This window comes from Protopterus annectens, chromosome 2.part1 (assembly GCF_019279795.1).
Source record: "Protopterus annectens isolate FY-2018-M chromosome 2.part1, PAN1.0, whole genome shotgun sequence".
Taxonomy (NCBI): Eukaryota; Metazoa; Chordata; order Ceratodontiformes; family Protopteridae; genus Protopterus; species Protopterus annectens.
The window spans coordinates 1,411,435,775-1,411,452,396 of NC_056729.1; positions in this window are offsets into that span (position 1 = coordinate 1,411,435,775).

The following is a 16,622-nucleotide window of genomic DNA, read 5'->3' on the forward strand; positions in this document are numbered from 1 at the left end:
CACGGTTCTCAGCTTTGGTGCTTCCAATATACACCCGAATTCTTAACTATCAGATTCAACTCTTGAAGTCTATTCTTTTTTTATGCAGACAGATTGAGAGAAATGTATACTACATTTCCTCCTGAAGGTAGTGCCTATCTGAATTCCATTTTTTTCTATCATTTCACCAGTACCAAAACATGCCTTAAAGAGTGTGTATCATTGTGCAGATACTGTGTCTAGGAGACATGCCTATATAAATAATCAGAAGTTTTCTGATGAGGTAGTTTGAGATGTCAAATTCAGTTTTAATCAAAGAGGTTTTGTTTGGCCCATCTGTTACTCACGTCTCCAAACAATTTAATCAGGTAGGGAAATTAATACAGGAAGTTTATAAGATTTTTCGGGCCCTATCTTACTAATCTCCCAAATTCTCTTTTCCTTCTAAAAAAACAAAGCAAACAAACTATGCCTTCTCAAGCCAAATGGAAAAAAAAAAAACAATGGTTGGAGGGGAGTAAGAAGAAACAAGGTTCTTTTCCTAAAAAGGGACACTCTAACACTTCAGAATGACTGTACCAGCATTCTTTCCTCCTTCTCCACCCCCTCTTGCCCCTATCTCTCAAAATCTGTCCCAGAAACTGACTGTGTACATTCCCTTTTTACCGAACCAAACCATTGTTTTTTTTCCTCAGGTCTTTCAGTACTTACTCTATAGGAGCCATAGAACCAGTGCCATTAAATTGAAGGGATAAAAGCTTCTATTCAAGAATATTTTGGTACCAAAGAAAGAGTCTTCTTGGAGACCAGTCCTAGATGTTTTCTTTCTAAATATGTATGTGAAAGTACCTAAATTCATGATGTTAACTCTTCAGACTCTCATTTCCCAAGGAAGTTTTTTGGTAGCATGAGGTCTAAAGATCCATATTATCACATTCCCAAAGCCAAAGGTTTCAGGAAATTTCTCAGATTATCTTTGTCTGGGTCAAATTATTATAAGGTCTATGCATTATCCTTTGGTTTATCTATAGTTCCAAGGGTGTTTACGAAGCATCTAGCTCAAGTCAGACTTCATAGCAGACTGAATGGCTTTCACATACTTCCTTATTCAGAAGACTTACTTATCTTTGCAGATTCCTTTCCCAGATATTGAGTCATTACAATGGGTTTCTTCTCTTCTGACTAATCTGGGATGCCAGATATGTTAAGAAATAATCTTTGACCCATCATACAGGACTGTCTTTCTGGGCTATCTTACACATGCCTCTAAGCAAAAGGCTTTTCTGACTTAGGAGAAAATCGATTTTTTATGTAGAAACTTTCCTGAGCTTTTCAGATCAGTCTCAGACATAACTGAGTTGCGTTATGCTGCTTGGCTTATAAAGGCCCTGGTGGTCATTCACCTTGTATATACCTATAAATCTATGAACCTATAAGACTTCAGTCAGAGAGTATCATGGCATCCCAGGGTTCATGGTTTGTATGATTCAGTGATTTCTAAAAAACACATTGACCAAACATCTGCATCCCATGGAATTTCCTCATTCAACTTTTGGCCGTTGTCTAACAGTAACTACAACGGTGGATATTACAGACAGAAGCAAATCCACATCTCCCCCTTTCTACTCGTCTACAAGCCAACCAGTATCTGAACCATAAGATTTTACTTGGAGGGCAGTTTCTCTCAGTCATATGTTAGTTATTTCTACTGTCCTCCTATACAATACTAATATCTCCCCATCCCCCTACAAAATTTTATAACATATTTCATATATCTTGAATATCTCCCTTCTGACATAATTTTATAACTTAACAAAACCAATGAGATGTTTTAGCAGGCTGCAACAAACTCCACTTTCCACAAGTTATTAGCGCTTTCATCCACCTTTTATTTTACGTGAACTTCTTCAGAAAACATGGGAAATGACACAATAAAGACTTAAATACTTCATTTAACAGGAAGTGATCTCATTATTCCACCATAATTTACATTTTCTATGTATGAAAAATATATGTGTAAAATGAATGTACATAAAACAAAAATCAATTCAACAAATATTGTAAAAATGTTATTACTAATCTTGAACTGGTTTACATACTTGATTGATTATTATTAAAAACCTTTCTTAAAATACTTTAAAAATGTTGTTTTTTGTATTATACATATAAATGTAAATATATATTGTATTATATTATTTGAATGTTTACTGAAGCTATCTATATAATAAAAAACATTTCAAACTTATAACTTCATTTAATCCCGGTGTTTGGTCTGCACCAAACACCAGTTGCCAAAGGGATTCTTTACATTCAAGAATGTTATTTAAATCACCTAAATATAGGCCCTTTTGAACAGCATCCAAAATAAAGAATTCAAATTTCTTAAAATCCCTACATGTTGTTGCATGCCTAGCTAAGGCATTGTTTTTGTCTTTCTTTTGAATGGCAAGGTTGTGTTCATATACCCTGCGTTTAAAAATCCTCTTAGTCTTACCGATGTAGTAATTTTTACATGTAACACATGTGGAAACAGTTTCAAAGAAATTTCAAAGAATGGATACAATTTTGTTTGACATGTTCTGTCAAGGTGAAATAGATAGAACGGAATATGAATTTCTATACAATGAACATCCCAAACTAGCCGTATTTTTTGGCATTCCAAAAATACAGAACAATGAAACAAAACCACCCTTTAGACCAATCATTTTGGCTAAAAATTCAAAAACAGAAAATATTTCCATTTGGTTGGACAATATTTTGAACCCCATAGTTCAAAAGTCCAAATTTTACATCAAAGACTCGTGGAATCTGTTAGAAAATTTAAGGGACACAAACATTACTGACAATAATATATTTTTTGCTACTTTAGATGCAAAAAACTTATATACTAGTATTGATCAGGACAAGGGTATTGAATTCATGAGAGAATACCTAACCAAGAACACAGATTTCACAGCAACAAAACAAATTCGATATGTACTTTAATGGAATTAATTTTGGACAATAACTTTTTTAAATTTAACAACAATATATACAAACAAAAGTCAGGAGTAGCTATGGGGTCAAGGGTGGCTCCATCTTTTGCGAACATTGTAATGGCAAATTGGGAGACTTCTTTTTTGACAACACACCCATTTTTTGGAAAGGTCATCAAATATTGGAGATACATAGATGATTTGTTATTCTTATGGAATGGACAACAGCATGAGTTTGTAGAGCTAGTTCAAGACTTGAATGATAGTACGAATTTTTTATTTTTTATTTTTTATTTTTTATTTTTTAAAATAGGAGATTTTGGTAAAAGCGTCTCTTTTTTGGATTTGACCCTCACTATAGATGACATTTCAAAGACTTTTAAGAGTAAAATCTATAGAAAACCATGTTTTGCTAACAGTTATCTACATAAAGATAGTTTACATCCCATCCACATGAAAAGAGGGGTCATCAAAGGTCAAATAATATGGCTAAGTAGACTAACCTCAGAAGAAGAAATTTAAAAAAAAAAAAAAAAAAAAAAAAATTTTTCAAAAAGAACTAACACTTTTAAAATCTTTGTTCATGAACAGAGGGTATTCAGAGAAGTTCGTAGACAAGATTGAGAGTGAAGTAGTACCGTTGAGAAAGGGAGTGGCCAAACCCATTTTATTTTCTGATGAGGTAGTCCTTAGTGCACCAAAAGTATGTACATTAGATGGGTATAACAACAAACAGAAAGAAAAAAACTTTTTAACAGCTTTTCCCTTACCTATGGTGAATGAAATATGGTCAATAAAATCTATAATTGAAAACAACTGGAAAGTCATTTTGGGTAACAAGGACTTAATGTCTATCATAGGTCCAAAACCCAAATTTACTTACAAAAAGGTTGTAGATCTAAAACTTTTACTTGAGTCCAGAAAGAATGTGAGTGACAACAACAGGAATTTAGCCAGGAGTTGTACTAACAAGAAAGGGACTTTCAGCTGTACCAATTGTAAGCAATGTAGGTACATGAGTAACTCTTCCTTTGTAGTAGTAGAGCACTTGAATCACACCTTTTAGGCAAAAAATTACTATAATTGCAATAGTGAATTAGTGATTTATCTTGCCACATGTGTTACATGTAAAAATTACTACATCGGTAAGACTAAGAGGATTTTTAAACGCAGGGTATATGAACACAACCTTGCCATTCAAAAGAAAGACAAAAACAATGCCTTAGCTAGGCATGCAACAACATGTAGGGATTTTAAGAAATTTGAATTCTTTATTTTGGATGCTGTTCAAAAGGGCCTATATTTAGGTGATTTAAATAACATTCTTGAATGTAAAGAATCTCTTTGGCAACTGGTGTTTGGTGCAGACCAAACACCAGGATTAAATGAAGTTATAAGTTTGAAATGTTTTTTATTATATAGATAGCTTCAGTAAACATTCAAATAATATAATACAATATATATTTACATTTATAGGTATAACACAAAAAACAACATTTTTAAAGTATTTTAAGAAAGGTTTTTAATAATAATCAATCAAGTATGTAAACCAGTTCAAGATTAGTAATAACATTTTTACAATATTTGTTGAATTGATTTTTGTTTTATGTACATTCATTTTACACATATATTTTTCATACATAGAAAATGTAAATTATGGTGGAATAATGAGATCACTTCCTGTTAAATTAAGTATTTAAGTCTTTATTGTGTCATGTTCCATGTTTTCTGAAGAAGTTCACGTAAAATAAAAGGTGGATGAAAGCGCTAATAACTTGTGGAAAGTGGAGTTTGTTGCAGCCTGCTAAAACATCTCATTTGTTTTGTTTTTTTTGTTTTTCAAGTTTATAAGTTTCTTTTTATAATTTTATAACTTACTCCTTTACATTTCTTGAATTCCTCACAAACCTTTCTTTAGTGAAATATAAAAACACTAAACTTTTTTATATCAGTGATTGCCCATCTACACTCTCAATACATTTACTTTCTGCATTTCTTTAGAGCTACAAGACCTATATAGACTTACAATTGTTGATGTAAATACTTTGCTCTGTATACCTGTCTAGTAATTATGTTTGTTTTTTCTCTGAAATGTTACTGCTGTTTTTTAGAGAACTGTCTGAAATTCACTTGTTAATATAAATGTACTATGATGGAGTTTTTCTCCCCAGGACTCTGCTGAAAACGGGCTCTGCCCTGTCGGACTGTCTTGATCAACAATGGGCAAATAAATAAATTCTATGAGAGGAAAGGTGCAAGGGTTGTGGAACTCCTCAGGCAGATCAAAGTGCATCAGTCTCAGACAGATGATTGTTGTCAAACATCCCATAAAATCTTTACATCATCTATAGTCACTGGACCTCTTCAGGTTATTTATTTATTATTTATTTATTTTACATTTGTTAACCAGGAAAAATCCGACTGGATACAATGTCCTTTTTCAGCGGAGGCCCGGGGAGAAAAGCTCCATCATTATACAAAATACAGACATTTCCAAAATTATAATATTACAGAGAGAGAAACAGTCAAAAGTCAAACAAACAATCAGGTTGCAAAATTCATTTGTTAACAATGCATATAAGGAAATAAAAAAATGAAGACAATGAACAATTCAAGTAGATAATAGAGACTAGGAAATGTCAGTCAGGAGATGAGCATTGGCAAAGCCAGTGCTTCTGATAGTGGTGAAACAGCTGTTTCTTGAAATGGGGTAGAGAGGTAGAGGAAAGAATACTGGTGGGAAGAGAGTTCCAGACTTTTCCAACGGTGTTTGGAAAGAGTGCATCTCCTCCAGTATTGTAAGCTTTGACCATCTTTATGAGTGGTCTGTTTGCAGAACGTAGACTGTTAAGATTAGATTATAGAAGGACTAGGTTCTGAAGTGAAGGACAATTGTCGGGGTTTTTGAGAATTTTATATACCTCAGTGAGTTGGGTAATTCTAACAAGGTTGGGGAGTTCAATCCATGTTAGGTTTTTGAGGTTGGTGCAGTGATGGGTCCTGTATGGAGTTCCTGCTGCAAATCTAGCTATATGATTATATGAGCTGGATAGTTTATCAAGTATGGTTTTGTTAAGATTGGTGAATATTGCAGATGAATAAAGAAGGGTGGAGAGCAAATGTGTTCGGGCAATGGTGATTTTAGTACTTGGTGTTAGGAAGTTTTTAATTCTATAGAGCGATCCTAATTTTTTGTTTACTGTTTTGATGGACAGGTTGATATGTATGTCGAATTTCAGTTTATTATCAATAGTAACTCCTAGCAATTTCGTGTGGGGGTCTGGGGAAATGATAGTACCATTTTTGGATGTTATGGAGACATCAATAAGGTGATTTTGTGAGTTGGTTGAAAGATCAATAATTTAGTTTTTTTAGGATTTAGGATTAACTGTCGTCCTAATAGCCAGTTTTCGACTTTGGTGAAGCAATTTTGGGTTTTAGTTAATAGTCTGTCTGGAGATGTATCCGAACAAACCAGTGTTGAGTCGTCCGCATATTGAATACAGGTGGCCTTGGGAATGACTGTATGGAGGTCATTAATGAAGACCGAGAAAAGAAGTGGCCCCAAAATGGACCCTTGAGGGACCCCAATGGTATTTGGTAGTAAAGTGTAGAGAGTATTCTGCCACAATACTGCTTGTTTCCTGTCTGAGAGGTAGGCTTTAAACCAGTCTAGTGTCAAGTTATCCAGGTAGAGTTTTTTTAAGGTTTCCATGAGTAGTTGATGGTTGACCATATCAAATGCTTTTGATAGGTCTAGAAATAAGGCAGAGGACACTTTCTTGTCATTACGGTTATGGTTTATTGTGTCAGTGAAGGAGAGAAGGGCAGTTGTGGTACTGTGTTTGGGTCTGAAACCATGCTGGGAGTTGGCTAGTAGGTTGTTATGGATAAGATAGTGGAGTATCTGTTTGTGCATACATCTTTCCATAATTTTGGCTAATGGGGACATTAACGCTATGGGCCTATAGTTAGATAATTCAGTGGATGTCCCTCCTTTATGGAGTGGTATTACATGGGATATTTTCCATAAAGTTGGTACTATTGACTCGAGAAAGTTCGATTAATGAGGATAGAAACTGGATAGGCTATAACATCTGCAGCTTTTTGAAGGTATTCTGCTGGGAGTAGGTCTGCAGAGGGGGTAGATGGCTTAAGTTTGTGTAAAAGGGCTCTTATTGAAGATGTAGGGACACTTTTTAGGAAGAAGGTCTTTAAAGGTTGTGGTAGTGTTTCCATGATCGGTTGGCTACGAGAGGATAGTTGGTTGGCTAAGGTTTTGATAATGTTTGTAAAGAACATATTGAAGGTATTGGCTATTTCTATGGGGTCTTTATCCATTGCTGTTTCAGGAGTTGGAGTGGATGATTTACCTGGGTGGAGAAGGTTATTCAAGCCTGCCCAGAATTTCTGAGGGTTATTTTGGTGCTTATTCTGTAACAAACAATAAAAGTTTTTTTTGTCAGCTACTATGGCTTTTTTCGTTGCATTTCTTAGTTGTTGGAATTTCGTACGGTCTAGGATTGTTTTGGTTATACGCCAGGTATTCCAAGCTTTATTTCTGAGTTTTATTTTAAGTTTAGATTCAGTTGAGAGCCAAGGGGCAATCTTTGTTTTAGTTTTGATGAGTCTTTTGGGGGCATGGGTATCTAGTATGGATAGAAAGGTGGTATTGAAATGTTCTACTGCTTCATCTAGGGGAAGATATATGAGTGGTGTCCAGTTACAAGATTGCAGCTCATTTTTAAATTTTATGAGGTCAAAGTTTTTTTTGTTTCTTATAGATCTAAAGACTGGAACAGTGGAGTGGTCTGGTTTATTTTTAGTAATATATGTGATAAGGTGGTCACTAATTTCATTAGGCAGGGTTCCGGACGTATATGTGTGAGGGTGACTGTTTATAAGGATCCAGTCAAGAATGCTTTCTTTTTGATTAGAGTTTCCCATTCTGGTGGATGTAGTAATAGTTTGTGAGTAACCATGAAGGTTGATGTTAGTGGGGTTATTATCATTAGAGCATAGGTACCAATCAATGTTAACATCACTCATAATTATAGTTTCTTGTGGGTAGTTATTCATTAGCCAGTTTAGTATATTCTCCAATGTATAGACATTGTTCCCGGGGGGGATATATAAAACAATTAGGTTAATACTTTTTTCTTTGTTCAAGTGAATCTTTAAGGCGAGTATTTCAGTATTAGAGAATTGCGGTGGTTGGGTAGGATTAATGGTAACATTAAGGTTAGTTTTAAAGAGTGCAGCAACTCCGCCACCTTTTTTTTTGTTTCTATCATTCCTGTATATATTATATCCAGGTGGGATGAGTTCATTGTCTTTGATCTCTGGCTTTAGCCATGTTTCAGTGAGGCACATTATATCTGGTAGGTAAGTATCTAGGAGTGCATGTAAATTATGCACTTTCTTGTTGACACTTCTAATATTTAGATGGAAAATTTGTAGCAAGTGGGATGTCTTAGAGAGATTCATAGGACAGTCAGGGTTGCTTGTTAATGTAGGGCCAGGATTGGGGTGGATATCTCCAGCCCTTGAGATATTTTTACTGATGTATTCTAGGAGTTTTTTGAATTTTTGTACTAGTTTCTGGGATTGCTTGTTTTTATGATAGTTGAGGTTAACTTTGCTTCGATGGTAGTGGATGATATTGGCTTTAAAAAGGTCGGACTGTTGGTAGTGGAGTTTAAGAGCAATTTGAGACCCTAATGCTGTTGTTTGTTTTCTGGGGAAGTGGTAACCTATATATGGTTGGTCTTCATATTTACTAATATGGTATAAGCTAGCTAACAGAGATAGTAAAAAGCACAGGATAGCTATTTTTCCCATATTCATGGTGATTAGAAAAATAAAACTTTTTACTCACTTACTTACTCAGATGAGTGAGTTAGAAAAAGCGGGAAAAGGAATGGGTGTTTCCAGGGATTTGGATTGTGATAGGTTTATGATATGAAGGGGAGTGGCTATTATATGGATAAAGCTAGGGATGCTGGGGGCGGGTGGAATTTGGGGGCAGGGAGGGGAGCGGAGTGAGCCCGCAGGGCGAACGGAGCGGGGAAGAACCAATGCACACAGAAGAGGATCAGAAACCTATCAGTGAGGTGTTGAAACAGAAGGAAGGTAGAGGGGAGTTTGAATTAGTGGCGTGGAATGGGCAGGAGTGTGAAAGTGGTAAGAGGAAAAAAGGAAGGTAATAGTATGAAGTGTTAGAATGTAGCAGAGAGTGAGAGAAAAGTAAGGGTATACAGAAAAAGCTGGAGTGAGTGAGTAGCACTAGGTATTAGTGGGGGGAGGGTACCATCTAGTGGACAAAAGCAGAAATTGCCTTTGGTACACCAGGGGGAACCCAGGTCTGGGTTAGAATGAAGGGGGAAGGGAGCAAGCCTGTGGAACTCACAGAGGGGAAAGAAGAGGATAGAAGACAAAGGGGGTTAGGCTGCTGGCTTTCCTGGCAGAGAGCAGACAAGGCACCTATCAGGGCAAACAAACTAATAGTTCAAGGTCTGGTAGCAGTATCACGTACTTTCATTAAGTCAGGGAGAAGCTTTGTGGAGGCAGCAAGGTTTGATGGAGTTGCTAGAGCAATTGGCTGGGAGTGTAGAATATTTCCTTTAGAGTAGGTGTCCACCAGGCCACACACACAAGGGGCTAGCCAGGAAGAAAGAGCTGGAGAGCAAAAGAAAAGTGAAAAGTGAGTTGTGTTACAGCTGTTATTTACACAATATGACTAGGTCAGTAAGCACAAGAAACAACATTCATATCATCATAGCATTTGGAATGTACTAAAAGCAAAGCCACAAGTTGTAAAATAGTAAGCAGGACAATAGTAAATGTCTGTTTCTATCACCAGGTCAGTAAACACAGGAAACAGCATGTATAATATCGTAGCATATAGTTTGCACTGGAAGTGAAGTCACTCTAAGTTATAAGTCTGCATTCAAGTTAAAAAACAACATTTATAACATCATAGCATACTGAATGCATTGTAGGTTAAACCACATTGAAAAAATGGTAAAAGCGGGAAAATAGTAAATAACTGTAACCATGAGGTTGTACAAACATTCACATTAAACGTCTCTTAGCAGCATTCTGTGCACTATAGCTGTGTGGGGCACTGCTTAATTTCAACAGATAAGGGTATGTAGTTGCCGAGTATGTTTGCGGCAAAGACGAAACCTGTGTTAATGCTCTGATTGCGCGCAACCTTCATAAGAGAAGCTGGGCAATGTCGCTACATTTAAATACTGTAGTATCGGCTTCTAGGCTTTATTCATTACAGAAGCACTTAGAGTACGGAACCTGTGTGAGTGCTGTGGTTGCTCACAATTCTTTAAGAGAAGCTGAGCGATGTCGCTGACTCTAAATACAGTGATATCAGCTCCTAACCTATATTTGGTTAAGAAGGACTGAGTACGGAACCTGTGTAACACCCTGGTTGCGCACAACTTCTTTAGGAAAAGCTGGGCGATGTCGCTAAGTATAAATACGTGAATATCAGCGTCTAACCTATGTTCACTTCAGAAAACTCTTTTAAGTACAGAGCCTGTGTGAACGTTCTGGTTGCGCATAATGTTTTTAACAGAAGCTGGGCGCTGTCGCCGAGTTTAAATACCTAAATATCAGCTTATTACAGAAGATGACAACACAGTGCTGTGGTACATAAGCAAGGAAGCGTTAAGTCATACCCTCTTTGCCAGCTGGCTATGAATGCTGGGGAGGTAGCACTTCAGTACTCCTTAACCCTCTAAGCATCTGACAATCTGTCAGAGCAAACATAGTGACAGACAAGCTGAGCAGGACCAGGACAGATCCTCGTGAATGGAAATTGAATGAGGGCGGTCTTCTAGGAATTGATCCACTTGTGGGGAAGACCTGAAGTAGATCTGTTTGTTACCTTTCAAACAGGCAACTGAACAAATTCTACTCCGGGACTCTGCAAACAACCCTGGAAAATATGCTTTTACTTTCTTACAGTTGGGAATGTTACTGAATGCCTTTTCACCCTTTCCACTGATATCCAGGGTAATACTTAATATTCAAAAGGTCTCCAAAAGATCATTGTGATGACCCCCTTTTAGTTCAGGTAACATTAGTTCTCCTTTCTTATGGAACTGGCCAAGGGCAATTACTTTGCTTCCTCAAAAACTGGACTTTCTCACACAAGACAGGGGGAATTTGATATACCGCAATCATAAACATCTTTAACTGCCTAGATGATTCAATTCTGATTCCTTTTAAGTATCTCTTCCCTGAGGATGTGGAGCAGGTATTAACGGAGGCAGGAAAATCTGCTACTAGGAAATCTTATATTGATAAGTGGAAAATATGTTTTGGTTGGTGCATAGCCAGTAATCAGGATCCCACCAGGAATTATGTACCAATCATGCATAAATATTTGTGTCAGTTACTGTTTTCTGACCTCTTATTCCTTTACCAAAGTACATCTTGTGACCATTTCAGCATGTCTGCTCATGGATCCCCCACTTACTTCTCTGGTTCTAGTTACAGTTTCTAAAAGGAGTTTTACACCTGAGACCTTCTAGTAAACAGGTTGCTCCTTCTTGGGATTTTAAAAAGTTAACCATGTCTTCAATTGAACCTGCACATAAAGCATACTTAAGGTTCATTATATGGACAACTGTTCTTCTCTTTGCTCTGACATCTGCAAGAAGAGCATCTGAATTGTGGGCTATCATGGTGGGTGAACCCTATCTGCTTTTCCATATAGATAGGGTCACATTAAGAACAACTGCCTCATTCATACCCCTTATCATTTCAGAGTTTATTTTGAATCAAGCCATAAATCTCCCAGTGCTCTATCGGGATCTTCAGAACCAGGGAGGAAGGATTATGTGTACTCAGGATGTATGTAGGCAGCTTAGATTCTTTTTTGTTTTTCCAAAATTTTTTTATTTTGAATTTTTTCAATGTACAGAAAAAACAAAGACAGAACAACAGCAACAATGTACTATTACACTGGGTACAGAGTTATCGGTGAACAGTATATATACACTAACATGAAACATTATTTACAGCTGTACAAAAGTGCCATCAACTATTATATTACATCCATTTATTGACCTTATCCTGCTGTGGTGAAATCTTGTCATTACATACCTGTATGTGTGTTGAACGTATATCTTTGCGTATAAATACCGGTGACTTTATGATAATGAGGGTGGATTAAGCTAGCAGTATGTTAAATATCTGTTCCCATATTTTTAGTTTCTTGACACTGTTATTTTTTGTATCAGTTACCCATTTATGAGCTAGCATGTGTTTGATTGCCATCTTTTTGAATTTGACCAATTGATATTCTATCTGTCCCCCATTTGGATGCTATATATAGTTTCATTAATAGGAATAATGTGATATGTATGGTCGCTTGACTATGGGATATTCCTGGGGGGGGGGTGTGAAGTAGTGTGACTTCCCATGTAAGAGTTGCTTTTTCATAGCCTTATTTTTGTAGTTGGATTTTTAATGAGTTCCATAGTTTAAATACACATTTACAGCTCCAAAACGTATGAGTTAGATCTGCTTCCTGTGATCTACAATATGTACAGTTCATAGGTTCATAGGTAGGTGCTAGGCTATTGGCCCTAGGGCCTATACAAGCCTAGCCAAAAAGGTACCCTGGCTTTCGCCACCCAAGAAAATTATTTTCTTGTGCCCCTGTCAAGCAGAACTACAGAAGTGATCCCTGGGGTGAATTTCCTATTACCCATCCAATCATCAAGATTTTTCTTGAAGAGTGCTAATGAGGAGCTCTGTTTGACATAGATAGGTAGTCTGTTCCAGAGTATGGGAAGCCTCTGGGACAGGAATCTATCCCTCCAGCATGTTCTGTTTATTGTGGTGACAAGGTTTAGGTCCCTAGAGCGTGTAGCTCGGAGGGATTGGGATTTCTTTAAGTGCAGCATGTCCAACAGCTCTGGGTTTGACATAGCTTTGTATGTTAAGCAGAGATCGCCTCTGAGTAGGCGATATGCGACAGAGTAAAGCTGGAGTTTTTTGAGATGGTCTAAGTAGGGCATCTGTTTGAGGCCAGTAATACTCTTTGTGAGGTATTTCTGTGGCCTTTCCAGTTGTTGTAGATGTCTTGTGAGGTACATACCAAAAGGGGTGTTGTAGTCTATAATGGGTCTAATGAATGATGAGTAGAGGAGAACAATGACCTCTTTTTTTCTGGATGAGAAACCTTTTGTCATGAGGTGTGCCATGTAGAAGGATTTCCTGACCACTGTGGCGATGTGATTATCAAAGGAGAGACTACTGTCCACCTGTGTCCCAAGTTCTCTTATCACGCTTTCAATGTTAAGTAGACTACCGCCTATGTGGTAGTTCATGGGTACAGAGTTTTTACCAAAGGGGATGACAATGCACTTTTTGGCATTGAGCATGAGACCATGGCTTTGACACCAGGCATCTCTCTCAGTGAAGCCCTTTTGTAGGATGTCCACATCGTTAGGAGGCTTGATTATGGCTCCTAGTTTGCAGTCATCTACGAATTTAGTTAGCCAAAGATCTTCTGTGTTAGCCTGTACTTCAGAGCAGTAGATACCAAACAGGAGAGGACCCAGGACTGAACCCTGTGGTACTCCACTTGTCACTGGTCTGAAGTCCGATTTGGAGTCTGTTACATTCACAGTGTGGGTTCTGTCAGTAAGCCAGTTGGCAACCCATCTTGTGACATAGGGATTTATACCTAGTTTAGTGAGTTTATCTATAATTCCAGAGTAGGGGATGGTGTGGAATGCCTTGGCGAGATCTAGATAGGCTGTGTGAACCACCTTACCCTCATCTATGGCTTTGATGACTACTTCAAAGAAGTCTATCAGGTTTAGGAGACATGATCTGCCTTTTACAAACCCGGACTGTGTGGGGTCCAGAGTTTGGAGATCTCCAATGTCTTCCAGGATGATATGTTCCATGGCCTTGCATACCAGGGTCATCATGCTAATGGGGCACGTAGTTCCCAGGGTCTATTGTGGCCCCCCTTTGTGGAGTGGATTAACTGTCACGGTGCGCCATTCAATTGGCACAAAGCCTGAAATGAGGCTATGATTGAACATGGTATTTAGGTGGGATGCCAGTTCATTCTGTAGTTCATGTAGAAGGCAGACTGGGATGTTGTCAGGTCCCATGGATGCTGTGTTCTTGGCTTTGGAGAGTGAGGTTTTTACCTGTGCAACCATGATTACAGGAACTTTGCATTCTACCGTTATAAAGATGGGCCTTTTAGGGGGTGAGAGGGGGGTAAAGTTAGCACTGAACCTAGCTGCCAGGATGTTGGCAATATCAGTTGGGTCTGTATATTTAGTGTCATTGTGCTGTAACTCAGAGCAGGTCTGAATGTTGCCATTGAGATTCTTGACATGCTTTGTGGTTGTCTTTAGAATCAGTGGCCATTTTGTTTTCATAACTAGCTTTGGAGGATTTTATGAGGGATCTCAGCTTCTTACTGAGGCTGACCAGGGAGTTCTTTCAATCATGGGATTTTACTCTTTTTTGCAACAGATTCTTTCTTCTGTTATAGAGTTTGTTTATGGCAGAAGACCACCAGATTGGCTTCCTTTTTTTTTGGAGGATAGCGTTTTCGTTCTGTTAGGGATAGCACGATCTATGCACTCATATAAGTGCTTATAAAGTGCATTTGTGTAGGATTCAGCAGTCGTAACTCTATTGTCCATCTGCATGGGTGTCGTGGAGTTTGGCACTTCTGTCTTAAGAAGTGTGAAGTTGGCTTTGGATAAATTTTTTACAGTTGTTTTCCTAATGGGGGTGGGAGCAGGATGTGGATGTCTAGGGTGATTAGCTTGTGGTCGGATCTGACCAAGAGGAGCTGACCTCTGGTGTGGAACACCGGTCACCCATGTTGGTGATGACCAGGTCAAGGATATTGCTGCCCCTGGTAGGGGTGTGGATAAGTTGATCCATGGCATTGGAATTGATGCTTTCCAGAAAACGTTGAGCAAAAGAGTTGGTACATGAGTAGTTTTCCCAGTTAATGGTAGGGTAGTTGAAATCATCCATTATTAGAGTGTTGGGTTGTACCTTAATATTTTCCAGTGTATCAAGAAAAGAGGAGTTGGAATCCCGGGGCATGGTGCGGGGTCTGTAGCAAGCTACAATCTGGATTGCGGTTTTGCCCAGAGTTAGTTGAACTTGGATAATCTCGGATGCATTATGCTGAGCAACTAACTTGGAGGTGTGGATATCCTTAATGAATATGGACACACCTCCACCTTTAGTGTTTCAGTCTGGGTATGGTGGCTGACAGGTGTGGTATGAATTATAGCCTGGTAATGCAGGGGTACTCTCTGGAGCTTTGAACCAGGTCTCTGTCACTGCACAGATGTCAATTTTTTTCCATTTTAAGAAGTGCCTCGAGTGAGTGCATTTTGAGGTTTAGACTTCTAGCACTGAGTAGCATTACCCTCAGATTTTGCTTGCTTGTACCTGTTATGGTGGTGAATTTGACATTATGAACCTTGCCTAAAAAAGGCACTATAGGGGTGACAAGAGCCTTTGCCAGTATCCGGAATCCCAAGGGTGACAGGTGCAGGCCATCTCTGGTAAAGCAGCGTGGTCTGTCGATCATGTCATCCCAGGCAGACAGATACTGGATTCCCTTAGAATGACACCAGAAGCTTAGCCAATTGTTAAAGTCAATCATTTTGTCCTTGTACTGTGGTATCATTCTGGGTGATGGCAGGATGCTACTCAGGGCTAGGGTCATACCTGCCTGGGCTACAAGATTGGAGAGCTCCTCCATGTCTCTTTTCATGTAGTCCAGGGAGGCACGTCTCAGGTCAGTCACACCAACATGGACAATGACAGAGTCATATTTGTACTTGTTGTGGAGTGACCTGAGTGCGTGCTTTATGCGGCGGATCCTGGCACCCAACAGGCAGCTGACAGTAACTTTTTCCTTGTTTAGCCTGGTGAGTGGAACATCAGTGTGCCTGACTATAGAGTCACCTATGACTAGAGTGTTGGGTATGTTATGCCTTATGGGCTGTAGTTGAGTGGCACACTGAGTATGTGGGCTATGTGTCATTTGGGTTGTGTTGGGGGGGTGGAGGTTGCTTGCATTTCTGCTTTGGAGGTCTCGGTTGTTTGGGCAGATTTATACTAAAAGCCTCCGTGAATGTAGGTATGTGTTTTATGCTTCTGTGTGTGTGTTTTGGTGATGTAGATTTTGCGGGACTATGTGATGAGTGTGGTGCGGTGCAAGTGTTTACCTTCTCCTCTTGACTGTTTAGTCCAGTCTTCGGTGAAGAGAGCTTTGCTTCCAGTTTGGCTATATAAGTGCATCTCTCACAGGTCATAGTGTTGGGTGGTAGGAGGAGAGGGTTGTCTGTGTACATGAAGCAATTGCTGCATTGTCCCAAGATGCCCAGATTCATCAGGTAGACAGAAGAAAACACCAGGAGCTGATCTTTAGACATGCCTGAATAGGTGCTTATTTATTAAGTACTAAAAACTGTTTTCCTCTAGACAAGTGAGGAAAGTTGAGTGCTGTAGTAATTTGTAACTTATTTAGTACTTACAATGAGTTCTGAACAAGTACTGAGCTCAAAGAAACAGATTTGAGTGCTAAAACTAAAAAGCTGGCTAGTTGCAAGGGAAAATCTGAAGAGCAGACTTTAT